The sequence below is a fragment of the Atractosteus spatula genome, chromosome 10 (genome assembly GCF_055471065.1).
Source record: "Atractosteus spatula isolate fAtrSpa1 chromosome 10, fAtrSpa1.hap1, whole genome shotgun sequence".
NCBI classification, from domain to species: Eukaryota; Metazoa; Chordata; class Actinopteri; order Semionotiformes; family Lepisosteidae; genus Atractosteus; species Atractosteus spatula.
In genome coordinates this window covers 27807767-27824537 of record NC_142715.1, presented here as the reverse complement: position 1 = coordinate 27824537, position 16771 = coordinate 27807767, and the positions used below count along the sequence as shown (strand labels likewise).

At 52.9% G+C, this 16771-nt stretch overlaps 23 non-coding genes and 4 pseudogenes across 23 annotated transcripts; all 27 read left to right on the top strand.

Moving 5' to 3' along the window:
* Nucleotides 1-518: 518 nt before the first annotated feature.
* LOC148827277 (5S ribosomal RNA) lies at nt 519-637 on the top strand. Its single transcript, XR_016092417.1, has one exon. It is a non-coding gene; the product is annotated as a 5S ribosomal RNA (ribosomal RNA).
* A 456-nt stretch (nt 638-1093) lies between these two features.
* Nucleotides 1094-1212, top strand: LOC148827276 (5S ribosomal RNA). Its single transcript, XR_016092416.1, has one exon. It is a non-coding gene; the product is annotated as a 5S ribosomal RNA (ribosomal RNA).
* A 456-nt stretch (nt 1213-1668) lies between these two features.
* LOC148827275 (5S ribosomal RNA) lies at nt 1669-1787 on the top strand. Its single transcript, XR_016092415.1, has one exon. It is a non-coding gene; the product is annotated as a 5S ribosomal RNA (ribosomal RNA).
* A 456-nt stretch (nt 1788-2243) lies between these two features.
* Nucleotides 2244-2362, top strand: LOC148827274 (5S ribosomal RNA). The gene has a single exon (XR_016092414.1). It is a non-coding gene; the product is annotated as a 5S ribosomal RNA (ribosomal RNA).
* A 456-nt stretch (nt 2363-2818) lies between these two features.
* LOC148827273 (5S ribosomal RNA) lies at nt 2819-2937 on the top strand. The gene has a single exon (XR_016092413.1). It is a non-coding gene; the product is annotated as a 5S ribosomal RNA (ribosomal RNA).
* Nucleotides 2938-3393: 456 nt separating this feature from the next.
* On the top strand, nt 3394-3512 carry LOC148827272 (5S ribosomal RNA). The gene has a single exon (XR_016092412.1). It is a non-coding gene; the product is annotated as a 5S ribosomal RNA (ribosomal RNA).
* A 456-nt stretch (nt 3513-3968) lies between these two features.
* LOC148827271 (5S ribosomal RNA) lies at nt 3969-4087 on the top strand. Its single transcript, XR_016092411.1, has one exon. It is a non-coding gene; the product is annotated as a 5S ribosomal RNA (ribosomal RNA).
* Nucleotides 4088-4543: 456 nt separating this feature from the next.
* On the top strand, nt 4544-4662 carry LOC148827270 (5S ribosomal RNA). The gene has a single exon (XR_016092410.1). It is a non-coding gene; the product is annotated as a 5S ribosomal RNA (ribosomal RNA).
* A 456-nt stretch (nt 4663-5118) lies between these two features.
* On the top strand, nt 5119-5237 carry LOC148827269 (5S ribosomal RNA). The gene has a single exon (XR_016092409.1). It is a non-coding gene; the product is annotated as a 5S ribosomal RNA (ribosomal RNA).
* A 537-nt stretch (nt 5238-5774) lies between these two features.
* Nucleotides 5775-5893, top strand: LOC148827268 (5S ribosomal RNA). Its single transcript, XR_016092407.1, has one exon. It is a non-coding gene; the product is annotated as a 5S ribosomal RNA (ribosomal RNA).
* A 456-nt stretch (nt 5894-6349) lies between these two features.
* On the top strand, nt 6350-6468 carry LOC148827267 (5S ribosomal RNA). The gene has a single exon (XR_016092790.1). It is a non-coding gene; the product is annotated as a 5S ribosomal RNA (ribosomal RNA).
* A 456-nt stretch (nt 6469-6924) lies between these two features.
* On the top strand, nt 6925-7043 carry LOC148827266 (5S ribosomal RNA; annotated as a pseudogene).
* Nucleotides 7044-7580: 537 nt separating this feature from the next.
* Nucleotides 7581-7699, top strand: LOC148827265 (5S ribosomal RNA). Its single transcript, XR_016092405.1, has one exon. It is a non-coding gene; the product is annotated as a 5S ribosomal RNA (ribosomal RNA).
* A 456-nt stretch (nt 7700-8155) lies between these two features.
* On the top strand, nt 8156-8274 carry LOC148827264 (5S ribosomal RNA). Its single transcript, XR_016092404.1, has one exon. It is a non-coding gene; the product is annotated as a 5S ribosomal RNA (ribosomal RNA).
* A 537-nt stretch (nt 8275-8811) lies between these two features.
* On the top strand, nt 8812-8930 carry LOC148827263 (5S ribosomal RNA). Its single transcript, XR_016092860.1, has one exon. It is a non-coding gene; the product is annotated as a 5S ribosomal RNA (ribosomal RNA).
* A 456-nt stretch (nt 8931-9386) lies between these two features.
* LOC148827262 (5S ribosomal RNA) lies at nt 9387-9505 on the top strand. Its single transcript, XR_016092403.1, has one exon. It is a non-coding gene; the product is annotated as a 5S ribosomal RNA (ribosomal RNA).
* Nucleotides 9506-10042: 537 nt separating this feature from the next.
* LOC148827261 (5S ribosomal RNA) lies at nt 10043-10161 on the top strand. The gene has a single exon (XR_016092859.1). It is a non-coding gene; the product is annotated as a 5S ribosomal RNA (ribosomal RNA).
* Nucleotides 10162-10617: 456 nt separating this feature from the next.
* LOC148827260 (5S ribosomal RNA) lies at nt 10618-10736 on the top strand. The gene has a single exon (XR_016092402.1). It is a non-coding gene; the product is annotated as a 5S ribosomal RNA (ribosomal RNA).
* A 456-nt stretch (nt 10737-11192) lies between these two features.
* On the top strand, nt 11193-11311 carry LOC148827259 (5S ribosomal RNA). Its single transcript, XR_016092401.1, has one exon. It is a non-coding gene; the product is annotated as a 5S ribosomal RNA (ribosomal RNA).
* Nucleotides 11312-11767: 456 nt separating this feature from the next.
* Nucleotides 11768-11886, top strand: LOC148827258 (5S ribosomal RNA). The gene has a single exon (XR_016092400.1). It is a non-coding gene; the product is annotated as a 5S ribosomal RNA (ribosomal RNA).
* Nucleotides 11887-12342: 456 nt separating this feature from the next.
* LOC148827257 (5S ribosomal RNA) lies at nt 12343-12461 on the top strand. The gene has a single exon (XR_016092399.1). It is a non-coding gene; the product is annotated as a 5S ribosomal RNA (ribosomal RNA).
* A 537-nt stretch (nt 12462-12998) lies between these two features.
* Nucleotides 12999-13117, top strand: LOC148827256 (5S ribosomal RNA; annotated as a pseudogene).
* Nucleotides 13118-13573: 456 nt separating this feature from the next.
* On the top strand, nt 13574-13692 carry LOC148827255 (5S ribosomal RNA; annotated as a pseudogene).
* Nucleotides 13693-14148: 456 nt separating this feature from the next.
* Nucleotides 14149-14267, top strand: LOC148827254 (5S ribosomal RNA). The gene has a single exon (XR_016092398.1). It is a non-coding gene; the product is annotated as a 5S ribosomal RNA (ribosomal RNA).
* Nucleotides 14268-14804: 537 nt separating this feature from the next.
* LOC148827253 (5S ribosomal RNA) lies at nt 14805-14923 on the top strand. Its single transcript, XR_016092396.1, has one exon. It is a non-coding gene; the product is annotated as a 5S ribosomal RNA (ribosomal RNA).
* Nucleotides 14924-15460: 537 nt separating this feature from the next.
* LOC148827252 (5S ribosomal RNA) lies at nt 15461-15579 on the top strand (annotated as a pseudogene).
* A 537-nt stretch (nt 15580-16116) lies between these two features.
* LOC148827251 (5S ribosomal RNA) lies at nt 16117-16235 on the top strand. Its single transcript, XR_016092395.1, has one exon. It is a non-coding gene; the product is annotated as a 5S ribosomal RNA (ribosomal RNA).
* Nucleotides 16236-16771: the final 536 nt, after the last annotated feature.

The following is a 16771-nucleotide window of genomic DNA, read 5'->3' as shown; positions in this document are numbered from 1 at the left end:
CTATCCCCGCTCGCTCGCTCATTCCCCTGTTCACACGTGCAGTGCGGCTTGTCCGTCTGTTTATTTGTCAGCTTTGGCGAGACACGGGTGCTTGTGTATTAGCGTGAGCGTTTTTTATTCTGATCATGAACAGTTTTACAAGTCCGCAAAGGATCGAGGAAAGGTTTATCGCCAGCTGAAAAGAGACACAGCGCTTCGGCTGTGGAGACTTGTTCGGCTGGCGTTCGGGGAGTCGCGTTTTTCAGAATTGTATTGAGATCGTTTTCCACAGAGCTCAGATGTCAAAGCACAGCAGCAGCTCTCCACAGCGATCCTCTATAGCGCCCTTTCTCCCGCAGCTCCGTCCTCATTGGAAGGAAGCAAGAGTGAAAGGCTGAAGTGAAATAGAGCGGGGACGAAGGCAGTGAAGAGAGAGAACGTGGGAAGAAGAGAAAAACGCAAGGGAAAAAAAGCAGCGTCGTAAAAGAGGTGACGGAGCTGTCCTCTCTATAAGAAGGGTGCCAGCGAGCCTTGCTCTCGCTTACGGCCACACCCCCTTGAGCACGCCTGATCTCGTCTGATCTCGGAAGCTAAACAGGGATGGGCCTGGTTAGTACTTGGATGGGAGACCGCCTGGGAATACCAGGTGCTGTAAGCTTTTAAGCGCAGGAGGCGCCCTATCCCCGCTCGCTCGCTCATTCCCCTGTTCACACGTGCAGTGCGGCTTGTCCGTCTGTTTATTTGTCAGCTTTGGCGAGACACGGGTGCTTGTGTATTAGCGTGAGCGTTTTTTATTCTGATCATGAACAGTTTTACAAGTCCGCAAAGGATCGAGGAAAGGTTTATCGCCAGCTGAAAAGAGACACAGCGCTTCGGCTGTGGAGACTTGTTCGGCTGGCGTTCGGGGAGTCGCGTTTTTCAGAATTGTATTGAGATCGTTTTCCACAGAGCTCAGATGTCAAAGCACAGCAGCAGCTCTCCACAGCGATCCTCTATAGCGCCCTTTCTCCCGCAGCTCCGTCCTCATTGGAAGGAAGCAAGAAAAAAGCAGCGTCGTAAAAGAGGTGACGGAGCTGTCCTCTCTATAAGAAGGGTGCCAGCGAGCCTTGCTCTCGCTTACGGCCACACCCCCTTGAGCACGCCTGATCTCGTCTGATCTCGGAAGCTAAACAGGGATGGGCCTGGTTAGTACTTGGATGGGAGACCGCCTGGGAATACCAGGTGCTGTAAGCTTTTAAGCGCAGGTGGCGCCCTATCCCCGCTCGCTCGCTCATTCCCCTGTTCACACGTGCAGTGCGGCTTGTCCGTCTGTTTATTTGTCAGCTTTGGCGAGACACGGGTGCTTGTGTATTAGCGTGAGCGTTTTTTATTCTGATCATGAACAGTTTTACAAGTCCGCAAAGGATCGAGGAAAGGTTTATCGCCAGCTGAAAAGAGACACAGCGCTTCGGCTGTGGAGACTTGTTCGGCTGGCGTTCGGGGAGTCGCGTTTTTCAGAATTGTATTGAGATCGTTTTCCACAGAGCTCAGATGTCAAAGCACAGCAGCAGCTCTCCACAGCGATCCTCTATAGCGCCCTTTCTCCCGCAGCTCCGTCCTCATTGGAAGGAAGCAAGAAAAAAGCAGCGTCGTAAAAGAGGTGACGGAGCTGTCCTCTCTATAAGAAGGGTGCCAGCGAGCCTTGCTCTTGCTTACGGCCACACCCCCTTGAGCACGCCTGATCTCGTCTGATCTCGGAAGCTAAACAGGGATGGGCCTGGTTAGTACTTGGATGGGAGACCGCCTGGGAATACCAGGTGCTGTAAGCTTTTAAGCGCAGGAGGCGCCCTATCCCCGCTCGCTCGCTCATTCCCCTGTTCACACGTGCAGTGCGGCTTGTCCGTCTGTTTATTTGTCAGCTTTGGCGAGACACGGGTGCTTGTGTATTAGCGTGAGCGTTTTTTATTCTGATCATGAACAGTTTTACAAGTCCGCAAAGGATCGAGGAAAGGTTTATCGCCAGCTGAAAAGAGACACAGCGCTTCGGCTGTGGAGACTTGTTCGGCTGGCGTTCGGGGAGTCGCGTTTTTCAGAATTGTATTGAGATCGTTTTCCACAGAGCTCAGATGTCAAAGCACAGCAGCAGCTCTCCACAGCGATCCTCTATAGCGCCCTTTCTCCCGCAGCTCCGTCCTCATTGGAAGGAAGCAAGAAAAAAGCAGCGTCGTAAAAGAGGTGACGGAGCTGTCCTCTCTATAAGAAGGGTGCCAGCGAGCCTTGCTCTCGCTTACGGCCACACCCCCTTGAGCACGCCTGATCTCGTCTGATCTCGGAAGCTAAACAGGGATGGGCCTGGTTAGTACTTGGATGGGAGACCGCCTGGGAATACCAGGTGCTGTAAGCTTTTAAGCGCAGGAGGCGCCCTATCCCCGCTCGCTCGCTCATTCCCCTGTTCACACGTGCAGTGCGGCTTGTCCGTCTGTTTATTTGTCAGCTTTGGCGAGACACGGGTGCTTGTGTATTAGCGTGAGCGTTTTTTATTCTGATCATGAACAGTTTTACAAGTCCGCAAAGGATCGAGGAAAGGTTTATCGCCAGCTGAAAAGAGACACAGCGCTTCGGCTGTGGAGACTTGTTCGGCTGGCGTTCGGGGAGTCGCGTTTTTCAGAATTGTATTGAGATCGTTTTCCACAGAGCTCAGATGTCAAAGCACAGCAGCAGCTCTCCACAGCGATCCTCTATAGCGCCCTTTCTCCCGCAGCTCCGTCCTCATTGGAAGGAAGCAAGAAAAAAGCAGCGTCGTAAAAGAGGTGACGGAGCTGTCCTCTCTATAAGAAGGGTGCCAGCGAGCCTTGCTCTCGCTTACGGCCACACCCCCTTGAGCACGCCTGATCTCGTCTGATCTCGGAAGCTAAACAGGGATGGGCCTGGTTAGTACTTGGATGGGAGACCGCCTGGGAATACCAGGTGCTGTAAGCTTTTAAGCGCAGGAGGCGCCCTATCCCCGCTCGCTCGCTCATTCCCCTGTTCACACGTGCAGTGCGGCTTGTCCGTCTGTTTATTTGTCAGCTTTGGCGAGACACGGGTGCTTGTGTATTAGCGTGAGCGTTTTTTATTCTGATCATGAACAGTTTTACAAGTCCGCAAAGGATCGAGGAAAGGTTTATCGCCAGCTGAAAAGAGACACAGCGCTTCGGCTGTGGAGACTTGTTCGGCTGGCGTTCGGGGAGTCGCGTTTTTCAGAATTGTATTGAGATCGTTTTCCACAGAGCTCAGATGTCAAAGCACAGCAGCAGCTCTCCACAGCGATCCTCTATAGCGCCCTTTCTCCCGCAGCTCCGTCCTCATTGGAAGGAAGCAAGAAAAAAGCAGCGTCGTAAAAGAGGTGACGGAGCTGTCCTCTCTATAAGAAGGGTGCCAGCGAGCCTTGCTCTCGCTTACGGCCACACCCCCTTGAGCACGCCTGATCTCGTCTGATCTCGGAAGCTAAACAGGGATGGGCCTGGTTAGTACTTGGATGGGAGACCGCCTGGGAATACCAGGTGCTGTAAGCTTTTAAGCGCAGGAGGCGCCCTATCCCCGCTCGCTCGCTCATTCCCCTGTTCACACGTGCAGTGCGGCTTGTCCGTCTGTTTATTTGTCAGCTTTGGCGAGACACGGGTGCTTGTGTATTAGCGTGAGCGTTTTTTATTCTGATCATGAACAGTTTTACAAGTCCGCAAAGGATCGAGGAAAGGTTTATCGCCAGCTGAAAAGAGACACAGCGCTTCGGCTGTGGAGACTTGTTCGGCTGGCGTTCGGGGAGTCGCGTTTTTCAGAATTGTATTGAGATCGTTTTCCACAGAGCTCAGATGTCAAAGCACAGCAGCAGCTCTCCACAGCGATCCTCTATAGCGCCCTTTCTCCCGCAGCTCCGTCCTCATTGGAAGGAAGCAAGAAAAAAGCAGCGTCGTAAAAGAGGTGACGGAGCTGTCCTCTCTATAAGAAGGGTGCCAGCGAGCCTTGCTCTCGCTTACGGCCACACCCCCTTGAGCACGCCTGATCTCGTCTGATCTCGGAAGCTAAACAGGGATGGGCCTGGTTAGTACTTGGATGGGAGACCGCCTGGGAATACCAGGTGCTGTAAGCTTTTAAGCGCAGGAGGCGCCCTATCCCCGCTCGCTCGCTCATTCCCCTGTTCACACGTGCAGTGCGGCTTGTCCGTCTGTTTATTTGTCAGCTTTGGCGAGACACGGGTGCTTGTGTATTAGCGTGAGCGTTTTTTATTCTGATCATGAACAGTTTTACAAGTCCGCAAAGGATCGAGGAAAGGTTTATCGCCAGCTGAAAAGAGACACAGCGCTTCGGCTGTGGAGACTTGTTCGGCTGGCGTTCGGGGAGTCGCGTTTTTCAGAATTGTATTGAGATCGTTTTCCACAGAGCTCAGATGTCAAAGCACAGCAGCAGCTCTCCACAGCGATCCTCTATAGCGCCCTTTCTCCCGCAGCTCCGTCCTCATTGGAAGGAAGCAAGAAAAAAGCAGCGTCGTAAAAGAGGTGACGGAGCTGTCCTCTCTATAAGAAGGGTGCCAGCGAGCCTTGCTCTTGCTTACGGCCACACCCCCTTGAGCACGCCTGATCTCGTCTGATCTCGGAAGCTAAACAGGGATGGGCCTGGTTAGTACTTGGATGGGAGACCGCCTGGGAATACCAGGTGCTGTAAGCTTTTAAGCGCAGGAGGCGCCCTATCCCCGCTCGCTCGCTCATTCCCCTGTTCACACGTGCAGTGCGGCTTGTCCGTCTGTTTATTTGTCAGCTTTGGCGAGACACGGGTGCTTGTGTATTAGCGTGAGCGTTTTTTATTCTGATCATGAACAGTTTTACAAGTCCGCAAAGGATCGAGGAAAGGTTTATCGCCAGCTGAAAAGAGACACAGCGCTTCGGCTGTGGAGACTTGTTCGGCTGGCGTTCGGGGAGTCGCGTTTTTCAGAATTGTATTGAGATCGTTTTCCACAGAGCTCAGATGTCAAAGCACAGCAGCAGCTCTCCACAGCGATCCTCTATAGCGCCCTTTCTCCCGCAGCTCCGTCCTCATTGGAAGGAAGCAAGAAAAAAGCAGCGTCGTAAAAGAGGTGACGGAGCTGTCCTCTCTATAAGAAGGGTGCCAGCGAGCCTTGCTCTCGCTTACGGCCACACCCCCTTGAGCACGCCTGATCTCGTCTGATCTCGGAAGCTAAACAGGGATGGGCCTGGTTAGTACTTGGATGGGAGACCGCCTGGGAATACCAGGTGCTGTAAGCTTTTAAGCGCAGGAGGCGCCCTATCCCCGCTCGCTCGCTCATTCCCCTGTTCACACGTGCAGTGCGGCTTGTCCGTCTGTTTATTTGTCAGCTTTGGCGAGACACGGGTGCTTGTGTATTAGCGTGAGCGTTTTTTATTCTGATCATGAACAGTTTTACAAGTCCGCAAAGGATCGAGGAAAGGTTTATCGCCAGCTGAAAAGAGACACAGCGCTTCGGCTGTGGAGACTTGTTCGGCTGGCGTTCGGGGAGTCGCGTTTTTCAGAATTGTATTGAGATCGTTTTCCACAGAGCTCAGATGTCAAAGCACAGCAGCAGCTCTCCACAGCGATCCTCTATAGCGCCCTTTCTCCCGCAGCTCCGTCCTCATTGGAAGGAAGCAAGAGTGAAAGGCTGAAGTGAAATAGAGCGGGGACGAAGGCAGTGAAGAGAGAGAACGTGGGAAGAAGAGAAAAACGCAAGGGAAAAAAAGCAGCGTCGTAAAAGAGGTGACGGAGCTGTCCTCTCTATAAGAAGGGTGCCAGCGAGCCTTGCTCTCGCTTACGGCCACACCCCCTTGAGCACGCCTGATCTCGTCTGATCTCGGAAGCTAAACAGGGATGGGCCTGGTTAGTACTTGGATGGGAGACCGCCTGGGAATACCAGGTGCTGTAAGCTTTTAAGCGCAGGAGGTGCCCTATCCCCGCTCGCTCGCTCATTCCCCTGTTCACACGTGCAGTTCGGCTTGTCCGTCCGTTTATTTGTCAGCTTTGGCGAGACACGGGTGCTTGTGTATTAGCGTGAGCGTTTTTTATTCTGATCATGAACAGTTTTACAAGTCCGCAAAGGATCGAGGAAAGGTTTATCGCCAGCTGAAAAGAGACACAGCGCTTCGGCTGTGGAGACTTGTTCGGCTGGCGTTCGGGGAGTCGCGTTTTTCAGAATTGTATTGAGATCGTTTTCCACAGAGCTCAGATGTCAAAGCACAGCAGCAGCTCTCCACAGCGATCCTCTATAGCGCCCTTTCTCCCGCAGCTCCGTCCTCATTGGAAGGAAGCAAGAAAAAAGCAGCGTCGTAAAAGAGGTGACGGAGCTGTCCTCTCTATAAGAAGGGTGCCAGCGAGCCTTGCTCTCGCTTACGGCCACACCCCCTTGAGCACTCCTGATCTCGTCTGATCTCGGAAGCTAAACAGGGATGGGCCTGGTTAGTACTTGGATGGGAGACCGCCTGGGAATACCAGGTGCTGTAAGCTTTTAAGCGCAGGAGGCGCCCTATCCCCGCTCGCTCGCTCATTCCCCTGTTCACACGTGCAGTGCGGCTTGTCCGTCTGTTTATTTGTCAGCTTTGGCGAGACACGGGTGCTTGTGTATTAGCGTGAGCGTTTTTTATTCTGATCATGAACAGTTTTACAAGTCCGCAAAGGATCGAGGAAAGGTTTATCGCCAGCTGAAAAGAGACACAGCGCTTCGGCTGTGGAGACTTGTTCGGCTGGCGTTCGGGGAGTCGCGTTTTTCAGAATTGTATTGAGATCGTTTTCCACAGAGCTCAGATGTCAAAGCACAGCAGCAGCTCTCCACAGCGATCCTCTATAGCGCCCTTTCTCCCGCAGCTCCGTCCTCATTGGAAGGAAGCAAGAAAAAAGCAGCGTCGTAAAAGAGGTGACGGAGCTGTCCTCTCTATAAGAAGGGTGCCAGCGAGCCTTGCTCTCGCTTACGGCCACACCCCCTTGAGCACGCCTGATCTTGTCTGATCTCGGAAGCTAAACAGGGATGGGCCTGGTTAGTACTTGGATGGGAGACCGCCTGGGAATACCAGGTGCTGTAAGCTTTTAAGCGCAGGAGGCGCCCTATCCCCGCTCGCTCGCTCATTCCCCTGTTCACACGTGCAGTGCGGCTTGTCCGTCTGTTTATTTGTCAGCTTTGGCGAGACACGGGTGCTTGTGTATTAGCGTGAGCGTTTTTTATTCTGATCATGAACAGTTTTACAAGTCCGCAAAGGATCGAGGAAAGGTTTATCGCCAGCTGAAAAGAGACACAGCGCTTCGGCTGTGGAGACTTGTTCGGCTGGCGTTCGGGGAGTCGCGTTTTTCAGAATTGTATTGAGATCGTTTTCCACAGAGCTCAGATGTCAAAGCACAGCAGCAGCTCTCCACAGCGATCCTCTATAGCGCCCTTTCTCCCGCAGCTCCGTCCTCATTGGAAGGAAGCAAGAGTGAAAGGCTGAAGTGAAATAGAGCGGGGACGAAGGCAGTGAAGAGAGAGAACGTGGGAAGAAGAGAAAAACGCAAGGGAAAAAAAGCAGCGTCGTAAAAGAGGTGACGGAGCTGTCCTCTCTATAAGAAGGGTGCCAGCGAGCCTTGCTCTCGCTTACGGCCACACCCCCTTGAGCACGCCTGATCTCGTCTGATCTCGGAAGCTAAACAGGGATGGGCCTGGTTAGTACTTGGATGGGAGACCGCCTGGGAATACCAGGTGCTGTAAGCTTTTAAGCGCAGGAGGCGCCCTATCCCCGCTCGCTCGCTCATTCCCCTGTTCACACGTGCAGTGCGGCTTGTCCGTCTGTTTATTTGTCAGCTTTGGCGAGACACGGGTGCTTGTGTATTAGCGTGAGCGTTTTTTATTCTGATCATGAACAGTTTTACAAGTCCGCAAAGGATCGAGGAAAGGTTTATCGCCAGCTGAAAAGAGACACAGCGCTTCGGCTGTGGAGACTTGTTCGGCTGGCGTTCGGGGAGTCGCGTTTTTCAGAATTGTATTGAGATCGTTTTCCACAGAGCTCAGATGTCAAAGCACAGCAGCAGCTCTCCACAGCGATCCTCTATAGCGCCCTTTCTCCCGCAGCTCCGTCCTCATTGGAAGGAAGCAAGAAAAAAGCAGCGTCGTAAAAGAGGTGACGGAGCTGTCCTCTCTATAAGAAGGGTGCCAGCGAGCCTTGCTCTCGCTTACGGCCACACCCCCTTGAGCACGCCTGATCTCGTCTGATCTCGGAAGCTAAACAGGGATGGGCCTGGTTAGTACTTGGATGGGAGACCGCCTGGGAATACCAGGTGCTGTAAGCTTTTAAGCGCAGGAGGCGCCCTATCCCCGCTCGCTCGCTCATTCCCCTGTTCACACGTGCAGTGCGGCTTGTCCGTCTGTTTATTTGTCAGCTTTGGCGAGACACGGGTGCTTGTGTATTAGCGTGAGCGTTTTTTATTCTGATCATGAACAGTTTTACAAGTCCGCAAAGGATCGAGGAAAGGTTTATCGCCAGCTGAAAAGAGACACAGCGCTTCGGCTGTGGAGACTTGTTCGGCTGGCGTTCGGGGAGTCGCGTTTTTCAGAATTGTATTGAGATCGTTTTCCACAGAGCTCAGATGTCAAAGCACAGCAGCAGCTCTCCACAGCGATCCTCTATAGCGCCCTTTCTCCCGCAGCTCCGTCCTCATTGGAAGGAAGCAAGAGTGAAAGGCTGAAGTGAAATAGAGCGGGGACGAAGGCAGTGAAGAGAGAGAACGTGGGAAGAAGAGAAAAACGCAAGGGAAAAAAAGCAGCGTCGTAAAAGAGGTGACGGAGCTGTCCTCTCTATAAGAAGGGTGCCAGCGAGCCTTGCTCTCGCTTATGGCCACACCCCCTTGAGCACGCCTGATCTCGTCTGATCTCGGAAGCTAAACAGGGATGGGCCTGGTTAGTACTTGGATGGGAGACCGCCTGGGAATACCAGGTGCTGTAAGCTTTTAAGCGCAGGAGGCGCCCTATCCCCGCTCGCTCGCTCATTCCCCTGTTCACACGTGCAGTGCGGCTTGTCCGTCTGTTTATTTGTCAGCTTTGGCGAGACACGGGTGCTTGTGTATTAGCGTGAGCGTTTTTTATTCTGATCATGAACAGTTTTACAAGTCCGCAAAGGATCGAGGAAAGGTTTATCGCCAGCTGAAAAGAGACACAGCGCTTCGGCTGTGGAGACTTGTTCGGCTGGCGTTCGGGGAGTCGCGTTTTTCAGAATTGTATTGAGATCGTTTTCCACAGAGCTCAGATGTCAAAGCACAGCAGCAGCTCTCCACAGCGATCCTCTATAGCGCCCTTTCTCCCGCAGCTCCGTCCTCATTGGAAGGAAGCAAGAAAAAAGCAGCGTCGTAAAAGAGGTGACGGAGCTGTCCTCTCTATAAGAAGGGTGCCAGCGAGCCTTGCTCTCGCTTACGGCCACACCCCCTTGAGCACGCCTGATCTCGTCTGATCTCGGAAGCTAAACAGGGATGGGCCTGGTTAGTACTTGGATGGGAGACCGCCTGGGAATACCAGGTGCTGTAAGCTTTTAAGCGCAGGAGGCGCCCTATCCCCGCTCGCTCGCTCATTCCCCTGTTCACACGTGCAGTGCGGCTTGTCCGTCTGTTTATTTGTCAGCTTTGGCGAGACACGGGTGCTTGTGTATTAGCGTGAGCGTTTTTTATTCTGATCATGAACAGTTTTACAAGTCCGCAAAGGATCGAGGAAAGGTTTATCGCCAGCTGAAAAGAGACACAGCGCTTCGGCTGTGGAGACTTGTTCGGCTGGCGTTCGGGGAGTCGCGTTTTTCAGAATTGTATTGAGATCGTTTTCCACAGAGCTCAGATGTCAAAGCACAGCAGCAGCTCTCCACAGCGATCCTCTATAGCGCCCTTTCTCCCGCAGCTCCGTCCTCATTGGAAGGAAGCAAGAGTGAAAGGCTGAAGTGAAATAGAGCGGGGACGAAGGCAGTGAAGAGAGAGAACGTGGGAAGAAGAGAAAAACGCAAGGGAAAAAAAGCAGCGTCGTAAAAGAGGTGACGGAGCTGTCCTCTCTATAAGAAGGGTGCCAGCGAGCCTTGCTCTCGCTTATGGCCACACCCCCTTGAGCACGCCTGATCTCGTCTGATCTCGGAAGCTAAACAGGGATGGGCCTGGTTAGTACTTGGATGGGAGACCGCCTGGGAATACCAGGTGCTGTAAGCTTTTAAGCGCAGGAGGCGCCCTATCCCCGCTCGCTCGCTCATTCCCCTGTTCACACGTGCAGTGCGGCTTGTCCGTCTGTTTATTTGTCAGCTTTGGCGAGACACGGGTGCTTGTGTATTAGCGTGAGCGTTTTTTATTCTGATCATGAACAGTTTTACAAGTCCGCAAAGGATCGAGGAAAGGTTTATCGCCAGCTGAAAAGAGACACAGCGCTTCGGCTGTGGAGACTTGTTCGGCTGGCGTTCGGGGAGTCGCGTTTTTCAGAATTGTATTGAGATCGTTTTCCACAGAGCTCAGATGTCAAAGCACAGCAGCAGCTCTCCACAGCGATCCTCTATAGCGCCCTTTCTCCCGCAGCTCCGTCCTCATTGGAAGGAAGCAAGAAAAAAGCAGCGTCGTAAAAGAGGTGACGGAGCTGTCCTCTCTATAAGAAGGGTGCCAGCGAGCCTTGCTCTCGCTTACGGCCACACCCCCTTGAGCACGCCTGATCTCGTCTGATCTCGGAAGCTAAACAGGGATGGGCCTGGTTAGTACTTGGATGGGAGACCGCCTGGGAATACCAGGTGCTGTAAGCTTTTAAGCGCAGGAGGCGCCCTATCCCCGCTCGCTCGCTCATTCCCCTGTTCACACGTGCAGTGCGGCTTGTCCGTCTGTTTATTTGTCAGCTTTGGCGAGACACGGGTGCTTGTGTATTAGCGTGAGCGTTTTTTATTCTGATCATGAACAGTTTTACAAGTCCGCAAAGGATCGAGGAAAGGTTTATCGCCAGCTGAAAAGAGACACAGCGCTTCGGCTGTGGAGACTTGTTCGGCTGGCGTTCGGGGAGTCGCGTTTTTCAGAATTGTATTGAGATCGTTTTCCACAGAGCTCAGATGTCAAAGCACAGCAGCAGCTCTCCACAGCGATCCTCTATAGCGCCCTTTCTCCCGCAGCTCCGTCCTCATTGGAAGGAAGCAAGAAAAAAGCAGCGTCGTAAAAGAGGTGACGGAGCTGTCCTCTCTATAAGAAGGGTGCCAGCGAGCCTTGCTCTCGCTTACGGCCACACCCCCTTGAGCACGCCTGATCTCGTCTGATCTCGGAAGCTAAACAGGGATGGGCCTGGTTAGTACTTGGATGGGAGACCGCCTGGGAATACCAGGTGCTGTAAGCTTTTAAGCGCAGGAGGCGCCCTATCCCCGCTCGCTCGCTCATTCCCCTGTTCACACGTGCAGTGCGGCTTGTCCGTCTGTTTATTTGTCAGCTTTGGCGAGACACGGGTGCTTGTGTATTAGCGTGAGCGTTTTTTATTCTGATCATGAACAGTTTTACAAGTCCGCAAAGGATCGAGGAAAGGTTTATCGCCAGCTGAAAAGAGACACAGCGCTTCGGCTGTGGAGACTTGTTCGGCTGGCGTTCGGGGAGTCGCGTTTTTCAGAATTGTATTGAGATCGTTTTCCACAGAGCTCAGATGTCAAAGCACAGCAGCAGCTCTCCACAGCGATCCTCTATAGCGCCCTTTCTCCCGCAGCTCCGTCCTCATTGGAAGGAAGCAAGAAAAAAGCAGCGTCGTAAAAGAGGTGACGGAGCTGTCCTCTCTATAAGAAGGGTGCCAGCGAGCCTTGCTCTCGCTTACGGCCACACCCCCTTGAGCACGCCTGATCTCGTCTGATCTCGGAAGCTAAACAGGGATGGGCCTGGTTAGTACTTGGATGGGAGACCGCCTGGGAATACCAGGTGCTGTAAGCTTTTAAGCGCAGGAGGCGCCCTATCCCCGCTCGCTCGCTCATTCCCCTGTTCACACGTGCAGTGCGGCTTGTCCGTCTGTTTATTTGTCAGCTTTGGCGAGACACGGGTGCTTGTGTATTAGCGTGAGCGTTTTTTATTCTGATCATGAACAGTTTTACAAGTCCGCAAAGGATCGAGGAAAGGTTTATCGCCAGCTGAAAAGAGACACAGCGCTTCGGCTGTGGAGACTTGTTCGGCTGGCGTTCGGGGAGTCGCGTTTTTCAGAATTGTATTGAGATCGTTTTCCACAGAGCTCAGATGTCAAAGCACAGCAGCAGCTCTCCACAGCGATCCTCTATAGCGCCCTTTCTCCCGCAGCTCCGTCCTCATTGGAAGGAAGCAAGAAAAAAGCAGCGTCGTAAAAGAGGTGACGGAGCTGTCCTCTCTATAAGAAGGGTGCCAGCGAGCCTTGCTCTTGCTTACGGCCACACCCCCTTGAGCACGCCTGATCTCGTCTGATCTCGGAAGCTAAACAGGGATGGGCCTGGTTAGTACTTGGATGGGAGACCGCCTGGGAATACCAGGTGCTGTAAGCTTTTAAGCGCAGGAGGCGCCCTATCCCCGCTCGCTCGCTCATTCCCCTGTTCACACGTGCAGTGCGGCTTGTCCGTCTGTTTATTTGTCAGCTTTGGCGAGACACGGGTGCTTGTGTATTAGCGTGAGCGTTTTTTATTCTGATCATGAACAGTTTTACAAGTCCGCAAAGGATCGAGGAAAGGTTTATCGCCAGCTGAAAAGAGACACAGCGCTTCGGCTGTGGAGACTTGTTCGGCTGGCGTTCGGGGAGTCGCGTTTTTCAGAATTGTATTGAGATCGTTTTCCACAGAGCTCAGATGTCAAAGCACAGCAGCAGCTCTCCACAGCGATCCTCTATAGCGCCCTTTCTCCCGCAGCTCCGTCCTCATTGGAAGGAAGCAAGAGTGAAAGGCTGAAGTGAAATAGAGCGGGGACGAAGGCAGTGAAGAGAGAGAACGTGGGAAGAAGAGAAAAACGCAAGGGAAAAAAAGCAGCGTCGTAAAAGAGGTGACGGAGCTGTCCTCTCTATAAGAAGGGTGCCAGCGAGCCTTGCTCTCGCTTACGGCCACACCCCCTTGAGCACGCCTGATCTCGTCTGATCTCGGAAACTAAACAGGGATGGGCCTGGTTAGTACTTGGATGGGAGACCGCCTGGGAATACCAGGTGCTGTAAGCTTTTAAGCGCAGGAGGCGCCCTATCCCCGCTCGCTCGCTCATTCCCCTGTTCACACGTGCAGTGCGGCTTGTCCGTCTGTTTATTTGTCAGCTTTGGCGAGACACGGGTGCTTGTGTATTAGCGTGAGCGTTTTTTATTCTGATCATGAACAGTTTTACAAGTCCGCAAAGGATCGAGGAAAGGTTTATCGCCAGCTGAAAAGAGACACAGCGCATCGGCTGTGGAGACTTGTTCGGCTGGCGTTCGGGGAGTCGCGTTTTTCAGAATTGTATTGAGGTCGTTTTCCACAGAGCTCAGATGTCAAAGCACAGCAGCAGCTCTCCACAGCGATCCTCTATAGCGCCCTTTCTCCCGCAGCTCCGTCCTCATTGGAAGGAAGCAAGAAAAAAGCAGCGTCGTAAAAGAGGTGACGGAGCTGTCCTCTCTATAAGAAGGGTGCCAGCGAGCCTTGCTCTCGCTTACGGCCACACCCCCTTGAGCACGCCTGATCTCGTCTGATCTCGGAAGCTAAACAGGGATGGGCCTCGTTAGTACTTGGATGGGAGACCGCCTGGGAATACCAGGTGCTGTAAGCTTTTAAGCGCAGGAGGCGCCCTATCCCCGCTCGCTCGCTCATTCCCCTGTTCACACGTGCAGTGCGGCTTGTCCGTCTGTTTATTTGTCAGCTTTGGCGAGACACGGGTGCTTGTGTATTAGCGTGAGCGTTTTTTATTCTGATCATGAACAGTTTTACAAGTCCGCAAAGGATCGAGGAAAGGTTTATCGCCAGCTGAAAAGAGACACAGCGCTTCGGCTGTGGAGACTTGTTCGGCTGGCGTTCGGGGAGTCGCGTTTTTCAGAATTGTATTGAGATCGTTTTCCACAGAGCTCAGATGTCAAAGCACAGCAGCAGCTCTCCACAGCGATCCTCTATAGCGCCCTTTCTCCCGCAGCTCCGTCCTCATTGGAAGGAAGCAAGAAAAAAGCAGCGTCGTAAAAGAGGTGACGGAGCTGTCCTCTCTATAAGAAGGGTGCCAGCGAGCCTTGCTCTCGCTTACGGCCACACCCCCTTGAGCACGCCTGATCTCGTCTGATCTCGGAAGCTAAACAGGGATGGGCCTGGTTAGTACTTGGATGGGAGACCGCCTGGGAATACCAGGTGCTGTAAGCTTTTAAGCGCAGGAGGCGCCCTATCCCCGCTCGCTCGCTCATTCCCCTGTTCACACGTGCAGTGCGGCTTGTCCGTCTGTTTATTTGTCAGCTTTGGCGAGACACGGGTGCTTGTGTATTAGCGTGAGCGTTTTTTATTCTGATCATGAACAGTTTTACAAGTCCGCAAAGGATCGAGGAAAGGTTTATCGCCAGCTGAAAAGAGACACAGCGCTTCGGCTGTGGAGACTTGTTCGGCTGGCGTTCGGGGAGTCGCGTTTTTCAGAATTGTATTGAGATCGTTTTCCACAGAGCTCAGATGTCAAAGCACAGCAGCAGCTCTCCACAGCGATCCTCTATAGCGCCCTTTCTCCCGCAGCTCCGTCCTCATTGGAAGGAAGCAAGAGTGAAAGGCTGAAGTGAAATAGAGCGGGGACGAAGGCAGTGAAGAGAGAGAACGTGGGAAGAAGAGAAAAACGCAAGGGAAAAAAAGCAGCGTCGTAAAAGAGGTGACGGAGCTGTCCTCTCTATAAGAAGGGTGCCAGCGAGCCTTGCTCTCGCTTACGGCCACACCCCCTTGAGCACGCCTGATCTCGTCTGATCTCGGAAGCTAAACAGGGATGGGCCTGGTTAGTACTTGGATGGGAGACCGCCTGGGAATACCAGGTGCTGTAAGCTTTTAAGCGCAGGAGGCGCCCTATCCCCGCTCGCTCGCTCATTCCCCTGTTCACACGTGCAGTGCGGCTTGTCCGTCTGTTTATTTGTCAGCTTTGGCGAGACACGGGTGCTTGTGTATTAGCGTGAGCGTTTTTTATTCTGATCATGAACAGTTTTACAAGTCCGCAAAGGATCGAGGAAAGGTTTATCGCCAGCTGAAAAGAGACACAGCGCTTCGGCTGTGGAGACTTGTTCGGCTGGCGTTCGGGGAGTCGCGTTTTTCAGAATTGTATTGAGATCGTTTTCCACAGAGCTCAGATGTCAAAGCACAGCAGCAGCTCTCCACAGCGATCCTCTATAGCGCCCTTTCTCCCGCAGCTCCGTCCTCATTGGAAGGAAGCAAGAGTGAAAGGCTGAAGTGAAATAGAGCGGGGACGAAGGCAGTGAAGAGAGAGAACGTGGGAAGAAGAGAAAAACGCAAGGGAAAAAAAGCAGCGTCGTAAAAGAGGTGACGGAGCTGTCCTCTCTATAAGAAGGGTGCCAGCGAGCCTTGCTCTCGCTTACGGCCCCACCCCCTTGAGCACGCCTGATCTCGTCTGATCTCGGAAGCTAAACAGGGATGGGCCTGGTTAGTACTTGGATGGGAGACCGCCTGGGAATACCAGGTGCTGTAAGCTTTTAAGCGCAGGAGGCGCCCTATCCCCGCTCGCTCGCTCATTCCCCTGTTCACACGTGCAGTGCGGCTTGTCCGTCTGTTTATTTGTCAGCTTTGGCGAGACACGGGTGCTTGTGTATTAGCGTGAGCGTTTTTTATTCTGATCATGAACAGTTTTACAAGTCCGCAAAGGATCGAGGAAAGGTTTATCGCCAGCTGAAAAGAGACACAGCGCTTCGGCTGTGGAGACTTGTTCGGCTGGCGTTCGGGGAGTCGCGTTTTTCAGAATTGTATTGAGATCGTTTTCCACAGAGCTCAGATGTCAAAGCACAGCAGCAGCTCTCCACAGCGATCCTCTATAGCGCCCTTTCTCCCGCAGCTCCGTCCTCATTGGAAGGAAGCAAGAGTGAAAGGCTGAAGTGAAATAGAGCGGGGACGAAGGCAGTGAAGAGAGAGAACGTGGGAAGAAGAGAAAAACGCAAGGGAAAAAAAGCAGCGTCGTAAAAGAGGTGACGGAGCTGTCCTCTCTATAAGAAGGGTGCCAGCGAGCCTTGCTCTCGCTTACGGCCACACCCCCTTGAGCACGCCTGATCTCGTCTGATCTCGGAAGCTAAACAGGGATGGGCCTGGTTAGTACTTGGATGGGAGACCGCCTGGGAATACCAGGTGCTGTAAGCTTTTAAGCGCAGGAGGCGCCCTATCCCCGCTCGCTCGCTCATTCCCCTGTTCACACGTGCAGTGCGGCTTGTCCGTCTGTTTATTTGTCAGCTTTGGCGAGACACGGGTGCTTGTGTATTAGCGTGAGCGTTTTTTATTCTGATCATGAACAGTTTTACAAGTCCGCAAAGGATCGAGGAAAGGTTTATCGCCAGCTGAAAAGAGACACAGCGCTTCGGCTGTGGAGACTTGTTCGGCTGGCGTTCGGGGAGTCGCGTTTTTCAGAATTGTATTGAGATCGTTTTCCACAGAGCTCAGATGTCAAAGCACAGCAGCAGCTCTCCACAGCGATCCTCTATAGCGCCCTTTCTCCCGCAGCTCCGTCCTCATTGGAAGGAAGCAAGAGTGAAAGGCTGAAGTGAAATAGAGCGGGGACGAAGGCAGTGAAGAGAGAGAACGTGGGAAGAAGAGAAAAACGCAAGGGAAAAAAAGCAGCGTCGTAAAAGAGGTGACGGAGCTGTCCTCTCTATAAGAAGGGTGCCAGCGAGCCTTGCTCT